Source organism: Nannospalax galili, unplaced genomic scaffold (genome assembly GCF_000622305.1).
Source record: "Nannospalax galili isolate Female #2095 unplaced genomic scaffold, S.galili_v1.0 scaffold155, whole genome shotgun sequence".
Classification (NCBI taxonomy): domain Eukaryota; kingdom Metazoa; phylum Chordata; class Mammalia; order Rodentia; family Spalacidae; genus Nannospalax; species Nannospalax galili.
In genome coordinates, this window is record NW_008339923.1 from 1,626,615 (window position 1) to 1,643,513 (window position 16,899).

The 16,899-nt window shown below is 44.0% G+C and overlaps 1 long non-coding RNA gene across 1 annotated transcript; it reads left to right on the plus strand.

The window, feature by feature from the left end:
• Positions 1–3,754, plus strand: LOC115070650. Its single transcript, XR_003849795.1, has 3 exons — positions 1–341; positions 1,718–1,793; positions 3,295–3,754. It is a non-coding gene; the product is annotated as an uncharacterized LOC115070650 (long non-coding RNA).
• Positions 3,755–16,899: the final 13,145 nt, after the last annotated feature.

A 16,899-nucleotide genomic window follows, 5' to 3' on the forward strand; every position in this document is an offset into this window, starting at 1 on the left:
CATTCACCAGCTGATTGTGCAAGCTCACACTCCCTAAAACACACTCCCTAAAACGACTAGGAATGAAACTTTTTAAAAAGATTATGCTGTGAAGTAAAGATTTGGGAGTTGCTTTGGCAGACGGTTGTGTACAAATTTTGTTTTGAAAATACCTCAATTTATTTCCTGCTGTCTACCAAATTTCCTCCTCCCCTCCCCCCATTTCCTTTTGACCACATCTGCTTCTCCGGGAGACAGGCAGGAGGTTCAGACCCATCCTCCTGGTTTCCTAAGCCTCATGACTACCCAGCGCCTGACACAATCAACTCCATGCCAAGAAAACTGTTCTGCGTCTTCCCCATGTAAGTATCAACACTTACACATCTATTCCAAGCATCTTATTTTTTTTTCTAGGTGTCAGCTCTTTGAGCCTGCAACCTCCAGCTACTAACCCCCTCCTCTCTTCTTAGTAAGTTTTAAACCCAGGGGACTCTAGAGGTATGCACGCGGGGTTAGTTTTGTGAAGGCTCACCTTCCCAGGGCAGGATGAACTGATGCTTGGCTCTTGGCTCTTCGAGGGCAGGTGCTGCGCGCTAGCCAGCCCCGAGTTAATTTCAGCCCACAGAGGGACCTTTGATCAGCGCACTCGCAGCCTTCCCTAGTTGGCTCCGGGGACTTCAAAAGAGCTATAAAGCGGACTCTCATGTGGGCCTTCCTGTGTCTGCGCCCACCCCCTCGTTCTGCACGCCGCAGCCGGTCTTCCCCCTGGACTTCTGTCTTGTCCAGCGCAGCGCAGCGGCGGGCCACCCTGCGTCCGATTGCGGGGACCTAGCCCGCTTTGTGACTCAGATTTCTTCAAGAGGAGGATCCGGGCTCAGCCCGTATAGGTGCGCCTGTAATTTAATGCCTGCTGGCCAGAAGCTGGAAGTGTGAGGAAGGGGCAGTTTACTTTGGAGGAAATGCTTTCGTTTGGAATACAGTTGTGTACGTTGTTATCTTCTTTCACAAAGACTGGCAAGCGATTGGATTTTTGATTCAGAAACTACCCTAAAGCGCCTGGCCAAGACCGTTTGTTTTATTCAACTATTTTTTTTTAATTTATTTTTATTTATTTTGGTGTGTGTACATCTTAAAGGACAAGGTCCGTCTTTACAGCCCTAGCTGGCCTCCAGCCATCTCAGTACTGGGATTACAGGTGTGCCACATCAGGCTGACAATCAAGACATACTTTTAACTTTTTTGCTTGACTTATTTTTGTTTCATATATATGAGTGTTTTGCCTGCATGTATGTAAATGCATCCGTGACATACAATGCTCACTGAGGCCAGAAGAGGGAGTTGGGTCCCTTGGAGTTTCATTTGTTTAGCTACCTTGTGGGTGCTGGGAACCTAACCTGGGTCCTCAGCAAGAGCAACCAATGCTCTTAATTTAGGCTGAACCTTTTATTCAAGGGTGGTAGTTCAAATTGCATCTGGTCTTTCCTGTTTCCTCCTTCCCTCCCTTTTTCCTCCCTCTGCCTCACCTCCTCCATCTCCATTTCCACCTCCAATGGGTCAGTTGGTCTCTCATCCTTTTTACTCTGCTTCCCTTTACTGGCTTGGGGGTGAGTGTCCCTAGCCTAGCTTCTGCCTTTGGGCTCTTGTCTGGCTCTGGCCTTGCCCATTCCCCAGTCTGTTTTTCTCCAGCTTCCTTCCGAAGTTCCTTTCCCCTTTGGCCCTCACACTGTCTGAACGTCAGTCTCTCCTAGGGCATTGGAGAAGGAAGTAACGTGAGGGTTCCGAGCCAGAGAACAGTGATGACTCCTGAGGATGAGGTAAACACCTCCCAAACTAAGGTGTTTTCTTTTGGGTCCCAGAGATCTACCACAGAACCTTTTTCAAGCTAGGCCAGTGCTTTACCACTGAGTTAGTCCCAGTTCAACCCTGAATTACTCAAGGATGGACCACTCCGGGCAGAGCTCTAATTGCTTTTGCCTTCTCCCTCTGGACAACCTAGGTGGAATACTCTGAGGAGATATCAGTTTACCGTTTCTGATTTTGATATATTATAGTTGCATCCCTTGATGTCTATGGAGCATTGATCCCAAGACCTCCTTTGGATACGAGAATCTGAGATGCTCAACTCCCATATATAAATGGTGTGGCCTTTACCCTTAACCTTCACAGGTTCTGCATAATTTAATTCATCTCCAGATGTTTTATCATGCTTAAATAAAATATAACTGTTATGGAAATAGTTATTATATTGCATTGTTTAGAGAATAATGACAAGAAAGAGTCTATACTTTTTTTCATTACATTTATTATTTTCGCTTATGTGGGGAAGGGACATATGTACCACAGCACATGTGTAGATGTCAAAAGACAACTTTTGGGAGTCAGTTCTCTCCTTCCACCATGTGAGTCCCGGGGATGGGACGCAGGTCGTCGGGCTTGGCAGCAAGCCCCTTTGCCAGTTGGGTCATCCTGCCAGCCCTGTATACGGACACAAAGTTTGAATATTTTCTATCTGTGGTTATTTGAAACCTTGGTTGGTTGGCTCTGTGGATGTGGGGCCTCAGAGGTGGAAGGGTGACTTTATCACTGAAGCGGTTACCTGATACCAGAGGAACAGTGCCAAGCTGAGCTTCAGGGACCTCTGTGAAGTGCTGACTGTGTAGCTGACCAAACTCACTTCTCTGAGTTAATTTTCCTACCAGGAAAGCCGAGAGTCATTAGATGGTCTGTTAGCCTTCTGCACGCTGCATCGACTAGAAGGGTAGGCCATTGGAAATCAGCAAAAGTTCCATAAAACACCTACACACTGATGAAAAAGTTGCCAATGGCAACACACAAATTTAAATAGATTCAAGAGAGGTTTGGCAAAGGATGGGTGATGCATGGTTTTGGACAAAACCATCAAAAAAAGAGTACTAAATTTGAGAGCCACATGTTATGTTTCAGTAGAAGTAATGAGCATTGATTAGAAATGAGAATTGGGGTGAGAGGTGGTGTGTCCTGCTAGGGAGAAGACTACAGGGTGGAGGGGCAGGGGAAGTCAGAGTAGGGAAGCAGGAGGCATATGCTGGCTGGTAAGTGCGACAAGGACTGCCAAGCCCAGGGAAGATGTTCTCTGTTGGACACAGAGAGGGGGAAGACCTCAAAAGACTGAAATATTTCTCTTCCCTTCCCTCCACTCCCCTTTACCTCCTCTCTGTTTTTTCTTTCTTAGTGCTTAGGGATCAAACCCAAGGCCTCATACATGCTAAGCATGCAGTCTACCCCTGAGCTACTTTCAACCCTCTGAAGGATCTTTTTTTTTTTGAGGACCAAGAGAACTGCAGAAAACCTGTTGCTGATTATGAAAATGACTTTACTATATCAATGTAAACTCATCAGGAAGTCAAAGGAACATTTGGGAGCTGGAGAGGAAAGAAGTTCATGACTGCAAGGAATAGAATAAAAAGGCCCAGCCCTGAAATTCGGACCAGCACTGGGTATACATCCACAGTAAGGACTTTTGAAGAATAGGGTGTGTCTTACTGGAGAGAGAGCTACAGAGAGGTCAGGCAAATGACTTTGAGTTTAGGATTTCCTTAGGCAAATGTGGGGACCGCAGGGTGTGTGTGTGTGTGTGTGGGGGGCAGATAGGAATCAAATCCCCAGGAACCTTGAAATAGACCTAAGGCCCAAGCTTGCTGTCTGTGTACCCAAAGCTTTCTGGGACAGGTGTCTGTACACAACCTTGCCCCAGCTCTGGAATTTGCAGGTGCCTGTGTAAGATATATACACAGAGCCCATTTCAAAAAAGACCATCAGGGCTGGTGAGATGGCTTATTGGGTTAAGATGCTTGCTGCCGAGCGTCATGCTCCTGAGTTTTGATCCCTGGGACCCACATAGTGGAAGGAGAGAGTCCTACTCCCACAACTTTTTCTCTGACTTCCACATGTGGACTGTGGCACACACCCCCGCCTCAATAACTAAATACACTGTAATTTTTTTAAAAAAGGACCATTGGAGATACTCAAGGGCTGGGTAAGCATCTCACACCTGTAGTTCCAGCTACTTGGAAGGCTGAGGCAAGAGGCTCAACCTGGGAAAATTAGCAAGATGCCTATCTCAAGAAAAACAAAACAAAACATAAAACCCACACAGCAAACAGCACAACAAAATGAGAGAGCAGGCAGACTGGGAATTTGAGGTCATCCTCTGTTATATAGAGTTTTCAAGTTCAGCCTGGGATGCATGAAACCCTGTTTCAAAAACACAAAACTGAACAAGATACTCCATTGCCATGTTCTTCTTCACTCACCTGCGGGGTGCTCTCTCCTTGTCCTGTTATGCTTTCAGTGGCGGAGAGCGACAAATCATTAGCATGAATTTTACCATCCATTTTATCTTGTGCAACATCAGTTTAAAGTGGAATTAGAAGACCATTTCATTTTTTGTGGAATCACCCAGATAATGCAACTTCTGTTTCATCACTGTCTAGGTTTCATGCAGTGTTCTTAGCACAGCTGCGTCCAAGTAGGTTTTTCCCCTCTTCATGTCTTGTAGGCTCGTATCCCACTAAGACACCATGCCTTTGGCTTCCAAGCCAGGAAGGACTGAGAGTCAAAGGCGCTGTGGTGCCTTGTCTTGCCTGTGACATCTAGGTCTTTGTTTTTAGCAGAAGTGTTGGCTAGCTCGCACAGGGAAGAGGAGCAGGAGAGAATGTGCCACAGTTCCTTGTTCATTCATGTTTCTGGAAAGAATGTCATCTTTGTTTCTGGCTTGAATGCAAAGTGTAGCCTCTTGGGGCTATAAGTATCTCTTCCCATTACTCAGGTGTAGATATCACAAGCTTATCTGACACTCACTAGCTTCCAGGCCTGCTGCCCTCCCATGTATCCTGAGTCCCCTGGAAGCATGTGTGAGCCAAGTGCTTTGTGGGGGCGAGATAGCGAGGGAGATAGCAAGTGTGATGGTCAAGGATGGAGAACCCAGCTGGGTGTTCTAGCAACCACATCCAAGGCCTGGAGATTTCAGCACATCTCATCCCAGAACTCCATGGACCAGGCATACAGGAGCAGGCCCACATGAGGAGAGAATTCATGCTTCCTCAGTGTGCTAGATAGCTTTAGTGGTCAACTTGACAAACCTGGGTAAAGGGAACCTCAATTGGGAAATTGCTTCCTTTGGACTAGACTGTGGACATGTCTGTGGGGCATTTTCTTGATTGTTGAGTGATGTGGGAGGGCCCAGCCCACTGTGGGTGGTACCCTGGGCAGTTAATCCTGTGTTGTATAAGAAAGCAGGCTGAGCACTGGCCAGGTGAACAAGCCAGTAAGCAGCACCTCTCCATGGTCTATGCTTCAGTGCCTGCCTCCAGGTTCCTGCCCTTAGTTCCTACCTTGAACTCCTTCAGTGATGAGCTGTGACCTGGAAGATGTAAGCCAAATTAAATCCTATTTTCCCCAGGTTGGTTTTGGTCAGAGTGTTTTATCACAGCAATTGAAAGCAAAATAGAACAGAAATTGGTACCAGGAGTGGGTTATTACTGTGCCAGACCTGACCCAGTGTTTTTGGGAGGATTGTGGAAGTGTTTGGAACTTTGGGCTGAAAAAGCCATTGCATGCTCAGAGTTTATTTCTGTGGAGCTTGGAACAGTGATGCTGAAAGAATTGTAGATGATGGAGGCCTGGCTTGGGAAGCTTCAAAGGGAAGCAGGGACTATCAGGGCTATTCATGTGAGATTTGTGAATTGAGAATCTGTGGGTTCTGGTACTGGTCAGTGGGGGCTGAAGAATCAGCTGTGATTAAGAAGAGACCAGAACCACTGAAGTGAAACCTTTGGTTTACTGGAACAATTGCTGCTGGTTAGCTGGGCCTGAAAAATCAGCTGTGAGTAACAAGAGACCAGATCACTGTGGCAAAATCTTTTGGGAAGTAGTTCCTCAGGGTCAGTGCACAGAAGCTGTGGTGTAGAGGGAGCCTGAGCCTCCATTTCAAGCTGGAAGCAGGACTTGGTAATGTGTAACAGTCTCCTGCATGGTTCTGGTGTTGAAAGCATGAAGGGATCATAGAACAGCTGAGGCCTGAGAGGCCAGGAAAGGCCATTGATGAAAGTGCAGCTCAGTATCAGTGGAGACCCCAGGATTGAAGCGTTCATGGAATCTCAGACATTGCACCCTGAGAGGCCAGAAGAGCCCACTGGTGAAGGTGCAGTCTCAGTTTCAGTGGAGACCCCAGCTTTTTGGAGATAACAGGACAGTGGGAACACTACCAAGGGCACCACCATGTGTGGAATGGACCTTTGAGATGAGCTGAGTGTGCTGTGGACTGAAGAGCCAGAGAAATGGAGCTGCTGAAACCCTTTGGAGCACAGAAGGTGGTGAGTAAATCCCAGAGGTCCAGCCTTGAGCTGCTTTGCTGGACTGAGGTTTTGCTTAGATGTGCCTGATTCTTCCCTTTGAAATAAGACAGTACTTTTTTTGGATCTTACAGGAGCCCACAGTTAAGACTTTGAACTGTTTAGGTGTTTGGATTTTTTTAAGGACTGTGGCACTTTTAAAGTTGTACTGTTTTATGTTGTAATATTAATGAGATCTTGGGGATAAGAAATGGAAGGGTTGTTTAAAGTGATATGTTTGTGTTTCAAGTTGACAAGGGGTCAACTGTACTTGATAGCTTTATTTAACTTGACACACCTGGGTAGAGGGGGCCTCAATTGGGAAATTGCCTCCATTGGACTGGCCTATGACACTGTCTGTGGGGTATTTTCTTGATTGTTGAGTGATGTGGGAGGGCCCAGCCCGTTGTGGGTGGTGCCACCCCTGGACAGGTGGGCCTGTATTGCTTAAGAAAGCAGTTTGAGCACAGGCCAGGGGAGCAAGCCAGTAAGCATCATTCCTCCATGGCCTGTGCTTCGGCTCTTGCCTCCAGGTTCCTGCCCAGAGTTCCTTGGGCTCCCTCAATGACCTGGGAGATGTAAACCAAATAAACCCTTTCCTCCCCAAGTTGGTTTTGGTCAAAGTGTTTCATCATAGCAATTGAAAGCAAACTAGAACACTCAGTAAACATTTCCCTTTCTCCTCCCCAAATCAGGGGTTTTCTATTTGCGGAATTGTATTGCTTAGGCAAAGGTGATGCTATGCCTGGCTCCCAAGGGGGAGCACAGGATCTTGGCTAAGTCAGTTTGTGTGTCCATGGCCCTGGACTTGGGATTGGTACTATACTAGTCCAATAAAAAAAAGGTCTCAACTATGCAAAACCACTATCTCCTCTGAGATGGAGATCAGAAACGTGTTGGTCACCAGGGCAGGAGGTCAAAGAAAAGTTGGTGTTTGGAAGGTCGTAGGGAAAATGAACAGAGCCCAGGGGTCCTGATTCTATCATGAACTTCTGGAAAATTCCAGACCTGAGACTTGTAGTTTATAAGCTTCCTATTTCTATGCACTAGTTGAAGATTATTAAAGCATTAAAATTTACATCATGTTAATTAGTAGAGGTGATAAACATACACAGGCACCAAGGATCGGAGCGCAACCGATTATGACTAGTAATAATCAGATACATACAGGTTAGAGATGCTTGTGCCAACATCTCAGTGTTAGTAGCAAAAACAATGAGTCTTTCTGTAATAAACAGTACATTTTAAAATAAAATGGAGATCTTTTTTAAAAGTTAAAAACTCATCCAATTTTGTCTTACAGGGCTTATACTGAGTTCAATATTGTATAACTGTATTAATTCAACAGCAAACCTAAAAATTTTATAGCCACTTTTGAAAGAGATGTATCTTTGCTCTGGAAATTGTTATTATGTTAAAGCTGTAATGAAATGCTTCTTCTAAAAAAATAAAAATAAATAAAAATAAATTATTTTATTATGGGACTAGAGATATGGCTCAGCAGTTAAGAGCACTGGTTGTTCTTCTAGAGGTCCCAGGTTCAATTCCCAGCACTGATATGGCAGCTAACACCCATCTGTAACGCATTCCAGGGGGTCTGATGGCCCTCTTCTGACCACTTCCGGCATTGCATGATACAGTGCACTTACATGCAGCAGTACTCACACACAAAATAATAAATATTTAAAAAAATTTTTTGAGAAAGATCACATTAACCTAGCTTTTTATTAACCTATACTGTTGTAATTATTCTATTCTATTATTGTGAATTTCTTACTAATTAAATTCTATTATAGGTATGGTATCTATAGAAAAAACTAGTATATATAGGACAAAGTATTATCTGCTGTTTCAGGCATCCACTCAGGATCTTGGAAAATGTCTGTATTTGATACTTTCCTTGTTGCTGTGATAAAATACTTGGAAAAAACTATGTAAGGAAGGAAGTGTTTATCTTGGCTCACAGTTTGGTTGTACGGCCCGTCATAGGGAAGGCAGGGTGGAAGGGGTGTGAGGTCGCATCGTGTCCACAGTAAAGAAACAGAGATGAACGCTCAGCTTACTTTTCCCTCTTTATTCAGTCCAGGACCCTCAGCTCATGGGATGGTGCTGTCCACATTCAGGGTGGGTCTTTCCACCTCAATCAGACCTCTCTGGCAATGCCCTCAGAGACATGCCTGGTGGTCTTCCTCCTATGTGAGTCTAAGTCCTATCAAATTGACAATGTCCCTGGAAGGCCCAGGAGCAGAGGCATCTACAGTAGGTGCTTGCTTGAGTTTGCCAGTTTACCTATATCCAAATGTTTTATCCATATAGAATCATCCTTAAGGGCATCAATTTGAGGGCCTAAGGCTGTAATTCAGTGGTGGAGCATTTGACTTGCATGTGCTAGGCACTGGGTTTGACCTCAAGAATCTCCCTGCCCCCTGAGAAAGGACATCCATCTGATGTTTGGTCATCTCCAAGATGTAATATAGGAAGGAAACTTATGCCATCCAGTTATGGAGGTTCATGATCCTGAGTGAAAGCAACCTGTGTCACAGCATGCTACAAGTTCCAGGAGATGTAGGGATGGCCTCCATGACAGGATTCTGAGCAGCAGAAGTGCCTCCACTTGAAGGACACAATGCCAGCCCTCAATTCCTGATTCTCCTAGCTCGCCAATCCTCCAGGAGTCTCAGTCTCTTCATATATAAAATGGAAAGAACATATGCTTTATCTGTGGCACAGAAAGTTCATGAAAATGAGAAAATAGATTCTGGTATGCTTCATAAACCATAAACATGCAAACATGGTAGATTATTGGTGGGGCATTTTTGTTTTATTTCATTTTTTTCGAGACAGGGTTTCATATAGCCAAGGATGGCTTTAAACTCACTACGTAGCCAAGGATGGCTTTGAACTCATCATTTTGTCTCCACCTCCCAAGTGCTGGAATTACAGGTGTACACCACCATGCTCTTTTCTTTTTACATTTAGGGTCTCTCTCTCTTTCTGCCATATCACCACATACTTCCACGTTGGTTCTAGGAATAGAGCTTAGGTTGGCAAGCTTGGTGACAAGCGCCTTTACCTGCTGATCCACCTTGCCTGCCCCTGGCTCATTTTCTAAGCATGTAGTTAAGCAGCTAGGAACATTCACATCATTGTGCAACCATTACCATTGTCCATATCCAGAACTTGTTGTCTTGTAAAACTGTTTCAGATAAGGGGCTAGAGAGACCACTCAGAGGTTAAGAGCACTGACTGCTCTTGCAAAGGACCCTGGTTTGGTTCCCAACACCCACATCGTGGTTAATAATTATCAGTAACTCCTGTTCCAAGGAGTCTGAGACCCTCTTCTGACCTCCTTGGTCACTGCACAACATGGGTGCACTTACACACATGTAGGTGTTACACTCATACACAAAAAATTTAAAAAATAAATATTACAGGTTTTAAACCAACTTTCCATTCAGTTTATTCCCCAGCCCCTGGTAACCATCATCCTGCTTTTTGTACATAAATTTGACTTTTCTAGAGACTGCATACCAGTGAAATTTACTATTTGACTTTTTTGGGGGGTTAAAATTTATATGTATGAATGTATTCTCTGCATGTATGTAAGTGAACATGTGTCATACAATGCCTGAGGAGGTCAGGTATTGGATCCCCTGAAACTGGAGTTATGGACAGTTGTTAGCCGCCATGTTTGTGCTGGGAATTGAACCCAGGTCCTCTGCAAGAGCAGCCAGTGCTCTTAACTGCTGAGCCATCTCTCCAGTTCTGTGGTTTTGGATTTTTCATACAGGGTCTCACTGTAGCCCCAGCTGGCCTGGAGCTCTATGTAGACCAGGCTGGCCTTGATTTCCGAGATCATCCTGAGTGCTGGAATGGAAGGTGTACGCCACCACACCCAGCTTAGTATTTGACTTTTTATAACCGAGTTATTTGACTTCACATAATGTCCTCCGCTTACCCATGTGGCAGCATGTGGCAGCTTTTCTTTTCTTTTTTTAAAAAAACACTTTGTGTGTGTGTGTGTGTGTGTGTGTGTGTGTGTGTATACCAATGCACAGTGTGAGTGTGGGGGTCAGAGGACAACTTGCAGGTTTTCTCCTTCCATCGTGTAGGTTCTAGGGATTGACCTCAGTTTGTCAGACTAGGCAACAGATGCTTTAACCCACTAAAAGCTCGATCTAGCCAACCCCTTGAAGAATATTCCATGACAACTGTATATTAAATTTCATTAAGCATTCTTTCCCTGGGGGATAGTCAGATTGCCTTTACATTTGGCTATTGTAAAAACTGCTGTGATATAAAATTATCTACTCAAGACCTTGTTTTCAATTTTGGGAGGTTAATATTCAGAAACCAAATTACTGAGTAATATGGCTAATTTTTGTTTTTGTTTGCTTTGTTTTGTTTGTTTGAGACAGGGCCTTTGCTAGCCCAGGTTAGTCCTGAACTCTCTATGGAGCTGAGGATGACTTTGAATGTCTAATTTTCCTGCCCTACCATTACCACCTCAATTCTGGGATCACAGGTGTGTGACACAATACTCCTTTTGTGTAGTGCTGGCAATCAAACCCAGGGCTTTGTACATGCTAGGCAAGACTGTACCAACTGAGTTATATCACCAGTGCCTGATAATTCTGTTTTTAAAGAGTTACGATGCTATTTCTTGTAGTGGTGCCACCATTTTATATTCTATCAGTAACACATTAAGATTCTGGTGTCTCCATTTTTTTTCTTTTCTTTTTTTTTTCTTTTTTGGTCTTCTGAGACAGGGTCTTCAACTGGCCTGGAACTCAGAGATACTCCTGCTTCTGCCTCCCGAGTGCTGGGCTTAAAGGTGTGTGCCACCTTGCCCAGCTATTTTTTTTTTTCAAAAAAAAGATATTTTATTTGAATTTGTGTGCATCTGAGTGTGTGTATGTATACCACATATGTGCAGGTGCCCTCAGAGACCAGAAGGAGGGCAGAGAGGGCATCAGATCACTACAACTGGAGTTACAGACAGTTGTTAGCAGCCATGTGGGTGCTGGGAACTAAACCCAGGTCCTCTGCAAGAGTAGCTAGTGCTCTTAACCACTGAGCCATCTCTCTAGCCCATGGATTTTTAAGTAGTAAGAGTTCTTACCATATTCATTACTTTAAATATTCATCATATCTTTGTGGTGAGGACATTTAAAATTTCCTTTAGTTGTTCTAAAATATAAAATATATTAACTCTACCTACCTTTCTGGGCAGTAAGACATCAAAAATCATTCCTCCTACCTGCCTGGAGTTTTGTGCCCTTCAGTCTGTTCAGTCTTCACCCTGTGCTCCTGGAAACCATGATATTCTCTACTTGCATGAGTTTGAAATTTTTTTAGATTTTTAAAATTAATTAGTTTTATGTGTATATGAGCGTTTTGCTAGTATGTATGTGAGTGCACCTGTCTCTTTGTGCCTGGGTTATTTCAACTAAGGCTCTTTATAGAGGTCAATCCATGTTGTTGCAAATAACAGAATTACCAGGTTTTTTTTTTATTTTATTAAAGCCTGAGTATTGTGTGTGTGTGTGTGTGTGTGTGTGTGTGTGTGTTTTACATCTATATCAAATCTTAAAAATCCATTTATTGCCGCTGGGCGTGGTGGTGCACGCCATTAATCCCAGCACTCGGGAGGCAGAGGCAGGCGGATCTCTGTGAGTTCAAGGCCAGCCTGGTCTACATAGTGAGTTCCAGGCCAGCTGGGGCTACTGGGAGACCCTGTCTCAAAAAAAAAAAAAAATCCATTTATCTCCTAATGGACACTTAGGTTGTTCCCTGTCTTGGCTATTGTAAATAATATTACAGTGAACATGGGAATAGACAATTTCATTTCATTTTTGGAGGAGCTTGTTTGTTTTTGTAGACAGGGTCTCCCTGTAGCCACAGTTGGCTTGGAATGCTCTATGTAGACCAGGCTGGCCTCAGTCTCACAGAAATCCACCTGCCTCTGCCTCCTGAGTGCTGAGATTAAAGGTGTGCACCACCATTCCTGGCTTGATGTGTTTTGGTTTTTTTTTTTTTGTTTTTTTTTTTTTTTTTTTTTTTTGTTGTTGCTGCCTTTTTAAAAATTTTAACTTTTTGTATATATTCTGAAAATTTTATACATGGATATTGTCTTCGCATACATCTCTTCCAGTCCCCCAACAATTTTATTTTTGTGTACAATTTTTATCTTCTCTAATTTCAACTGAGAATTGCAGAGGATGCAGGTTTGATTTTCAGCATGTATAATGGGTGGCTTACAACCACTATAACACTAGTTCCAGGTGTTCTTATGCCCTCCATGCCCTCTTCTAGCAACCTGTATGCACGTGGTACATTGGCTTTCTTTACAAGGCATTGATTTACACATTAAATGAACCAGTAAATGTATTATATTGTTTGGAGTTCATCTGTTTTAATAAGTTAGGCTGCCATGACAAAACATCATAGACTTGTTGGCTTAAAGGGTCGCAGTTGATTTTCTCACCATTTGGAGACTACAAGGTCAATATTGGAGTGTCTGCATGAGGATTCTGGTGAGGGCATTCACACTAGCTAGTATTTGTCCACTGTCTCTGTGTGTTCATTTAGTAGAGTGAGCAACTAAGGTCTCTGGGATTTCTTCCTATGAATCATCCTGTCAGGAAAGCACCAATCTCACAAAGTGTTCTACCTTTGGTACAGGGGAGAAAGAGCATCCCCTAAAGAGTTCTTAGTCTTATTCATAAAAGAATTTAAGAATGGGCTCAAACAGAAGCTTTAGGACAATTTTTTTAGAATTTTTAAAGAAAAACACTTAGGACAGGAAAACTTTGAACCTCGGCAGCTGCCTTGCGATCGGAGGGGAGAAGGTTAACAGCCATGAAGCCATGCAGGTTTAGAGCCTGCAAGGAGGTCTGACATGTGGCACATTGATAGCCACATGGCTGGGAGAAGGAAGCTTTACAGAAGAAAGAAATACAAGGTGCGGGGGCCACCTTTTGAAACATTAGAGAAATCATGTTTAGAAAAGGGATCTAAAGAAGAAAAGGCAGTATTACTGAATTCAGAAAAGCAGGAAGACTTACAGAGAGCTTTAGGCCTATGGCCAGGTCCCGAAGCACTGCACTAGGAGATAGGATTCCAGGCAGGAAAAGTTCACTATCTCATTAACACACTAGGAATTCCACCATCTATTTAGAGTGACTTAAGGTGGACTTGCCTTCCTAGGGGTGGCCCTATGGCCAGGTGATTGAGCAGTGAGACAGGAAAGGTGGGTCTTCCAACAGATAGACTAGAGATTTTTTGACCAGCTAATCTTTTTTGCTACTGTACTGTTTGTGAAGGTTATAGACCTCGTTAAAAGATGGGGCCCCTCTGCCATAAGTAAGTCAGTAGTGGTGAATATTTAAAAGTTATACTCAAAATAAAAAGTCTTTAAAATATTCATTTTAAAAGGGGGCTGGAGAGATGACTCAGTGGTTAAGAGCACTTGCCGATCTTATAGAGAATCTAGGTTAGGTTCCCAGCAACCATGTGGCGACTCACAGCTGTCTGGAATTCCAATTTCAGGGGCTCAGACACCATCTTCTAGCCTCCACAGGCACCAGATATGTATGTGGTGCTCATGTGTACATGCAGGCAAATACACATTAAAAAAAGACCTTTGAAGATTATACTTATTCCCGGTCCCTGCCTGGCTCTCTGCTTTGTGTGCCACTGTTACAGGATTAGCCTCCGCCATACATTTCTGCTCTCATAATCTGAGCTGCTCTGCCATGCCTTCCTGGTCACGATGGACTGACACCCTCTGAGACCATGAGCTAAGATATATCCTTCCTTCCTTAAGTTGTTCTTAACAGGTATTGTGTTCACAGTGACGCAAAAGTAACTAACACACATCTTTGCCACCTCATCTAAATAGTTACCTCCCCAAAGTTTTATTTTATTTTCTGTAAGAGTGTTTTGCCTGCATGTATGTAAGCACACCACATGCATGCATGCATGCCTGCAGAGGCCAGAAGAGAGTCTCAAATCCCCTAGAGCTGGAGTTAGACACTTATTAGCTGCCACGTGGATGCTGGGAATCAGACCTGGAAGAGCGGTCAGTGCTCTTAACCACTGAGCCATCTCTTTATCCCCCAAAGCTTTATTTTCAAATACATCAGATTGAGTGTTAGAGCCTCAACATGAATTTGAGGAGCAGAGGAAAGACAGTTCAGTCCATAGTACTATCTGGAAGCACCCAGGTTGAACTTCATAAGACTAAATGGAATGGGAGAAGTCCTAAAACATATCTACAAATATTGCTTAGGTTCATTAGCCTCAAAAATGCTTCTGTCCCAAAGACTTCCTGTACTGAGTCAGTTTCTACATCTGCAGAATAAGGGTGTGATATTGATGAGAAACTGCATACCACACCGACACACTCACATACACCCCTCACAGATGCTCCTTAAACACAGATCAAGAAATTGTGTTCTGGGTATTTAAAAAAATGGGTCAGGCTGGAGAGATGGCTCAGCGGTTAAGAGCCTGATTGCTCTTGCAGAGACCCTGGTTCAATTCCCAGTACCCATATGGCAGCTACAAACTGTCCTTAACTCCAGTTCCAGGAGAATCCGAGGCCCTCTTCTGACCTCCGAGGCACTGCACGACGCAGGTGCAGTCAAATGCAGGCAATACACTTGTACACATAAAATAAAAATAATAAAATTTAAAAAAAAAGGGTCATAGCTGGGTACCTCCCAGCAATTGGGAGGCAGAGGTGGGTGGATCACTGAGATGGAGGCCGGCCTGGTCTACATACCAGTTCCAGGAGAGCTAGGGCTATAGAGCGACCCTGTCTCAAAAAATGAAAAAAAAAGGGGGGGGCTCCATAAACCTTATAGTAATGCTGCAAGGGAAAATTTTTCTGTACACAATATTCTAGTTCCTGCTTGCCTTTGTTCTGGTAGAAGTTAAAATATAAGCCATGAGATGAGCTGTTGTTCTGGCTGTCTGTTTACCTGTGACTGATTCCTCAAACACTCAGACTCCCACGCTTTGTTCAACCTTTTCTTTCAGTTTCAAAAACTTTACAGCAAGAGCTCTAACCTCAGCTGCATGAAAATGCCCAGCAACACTGATGGCTTTGCCCTCTCCTTCCTCCCTCTGCTCCAATGGTCGACGGCATTGGTCTTCCATACAGAGTTTGGTTCTGTTTTGGTTTTGTGGTGTTGGGGATCAAACCCAGGGTCCTCATGTATGTCTAGGCAAGTGCTCTACCATTAAGTTACTCTCCCAGTTCTTGTACAGATTCAACCCAGGTGGAAAGTCACAGTGGACAGCAGCTTCTCAGTCAGTGGCCTGGGCGCTGGCATTTCTCTCAACACCGAGAGTTTGTGAGAAATGCGGTTCGCCTTTCAGAGCAGTCTGCCCACTGAGAATCTGCAAGAGTGAGGCTCTGGGGAGAGGGCAAGAGAGTCTTAGAACGCTGATGTTTGAGATTAATTGTTCCCAGGGAAGTCAAAAGGCTGTAAATTAAATCCCACTTCATCTGTCTTTACCTACTTCCAGTACCACTATGGCTCATGTATCTGCCAGAACATTTTGTAAAAGAAAGAATATTTTGATCGTCTTCAGGTTTATCCTTTTTGACATGGGCTCTTGTGGTATAGTCTAGGCTGGCTTTCACACTTGTAATCCCCCTGCCTCGGCCTCTTGAGTGTTAGGATTACGGGAGTGAGATGAGCCACCATTTTCAAGTTTTGTTTGGTTTGCTTCTAGTACATTCTAGGTGTACATCCTTTTTCCCTCTTTTTACCCCTTCTGAACTGGGGGTACAGCTCACTGGTAGAGGGCTTGCCCAACATGTTTAAGGTCCTGCATTTGATCCTCAGCAGAGGGATAGAGGGAGGGAGGGAGTTCAGATATCAGCATGTCTTCCCAGGTCTGGGATTAAATATTGACTAGGCCCAAGAAACTGTGGCTGTGTGAAGTCCTCTGTATTTCTAAATCAAAAAGTTGTTCTAATGTGTTGTTCTAATGTGTGAAAAAAGACACAGGATTGTTTGTCTTCTCATAGCTGAAACTACCCTCTAGGTCACAGCAGGGACACTGAGGTTGGGTGGTAACACTCAAGGAATGATCAGCAGCTTCCTGCTTCCTTCCTACTTCCTTCAGGCCAGGGTGGAAAGGGCTGTACTACATAGGGAGATGGAGGGATGCCTCTGGCACATGGAGAGTCCCACTCATGACAAATGGGTCCAAAAGTCACAGGCTCTGCAAAGTGCCCTCTTGGAACAGGAAAACCAGAATTTCTTATTTGTCTCAAGGCCTGCTTTAAAAGAAAAGGAGGGAACCTCTGCCTTGAAATATCTCTTCCTAGGGAAGACATGTTCTTGGGTTGAAAGCCAAAGGTTGGCAGAGTTCACAAAGATGTCAGAAATAACCCTTGAACCATTTGTTGGCTATGAACTCCAAATGACTCAAGACAGTTAAAGAGGACTTTTATAGACATAACAGTTGGACCCCATTCTGTGTCATCATTTATGCTAAACAAGAAGCAACCATTGCCGCACTTCGGGGT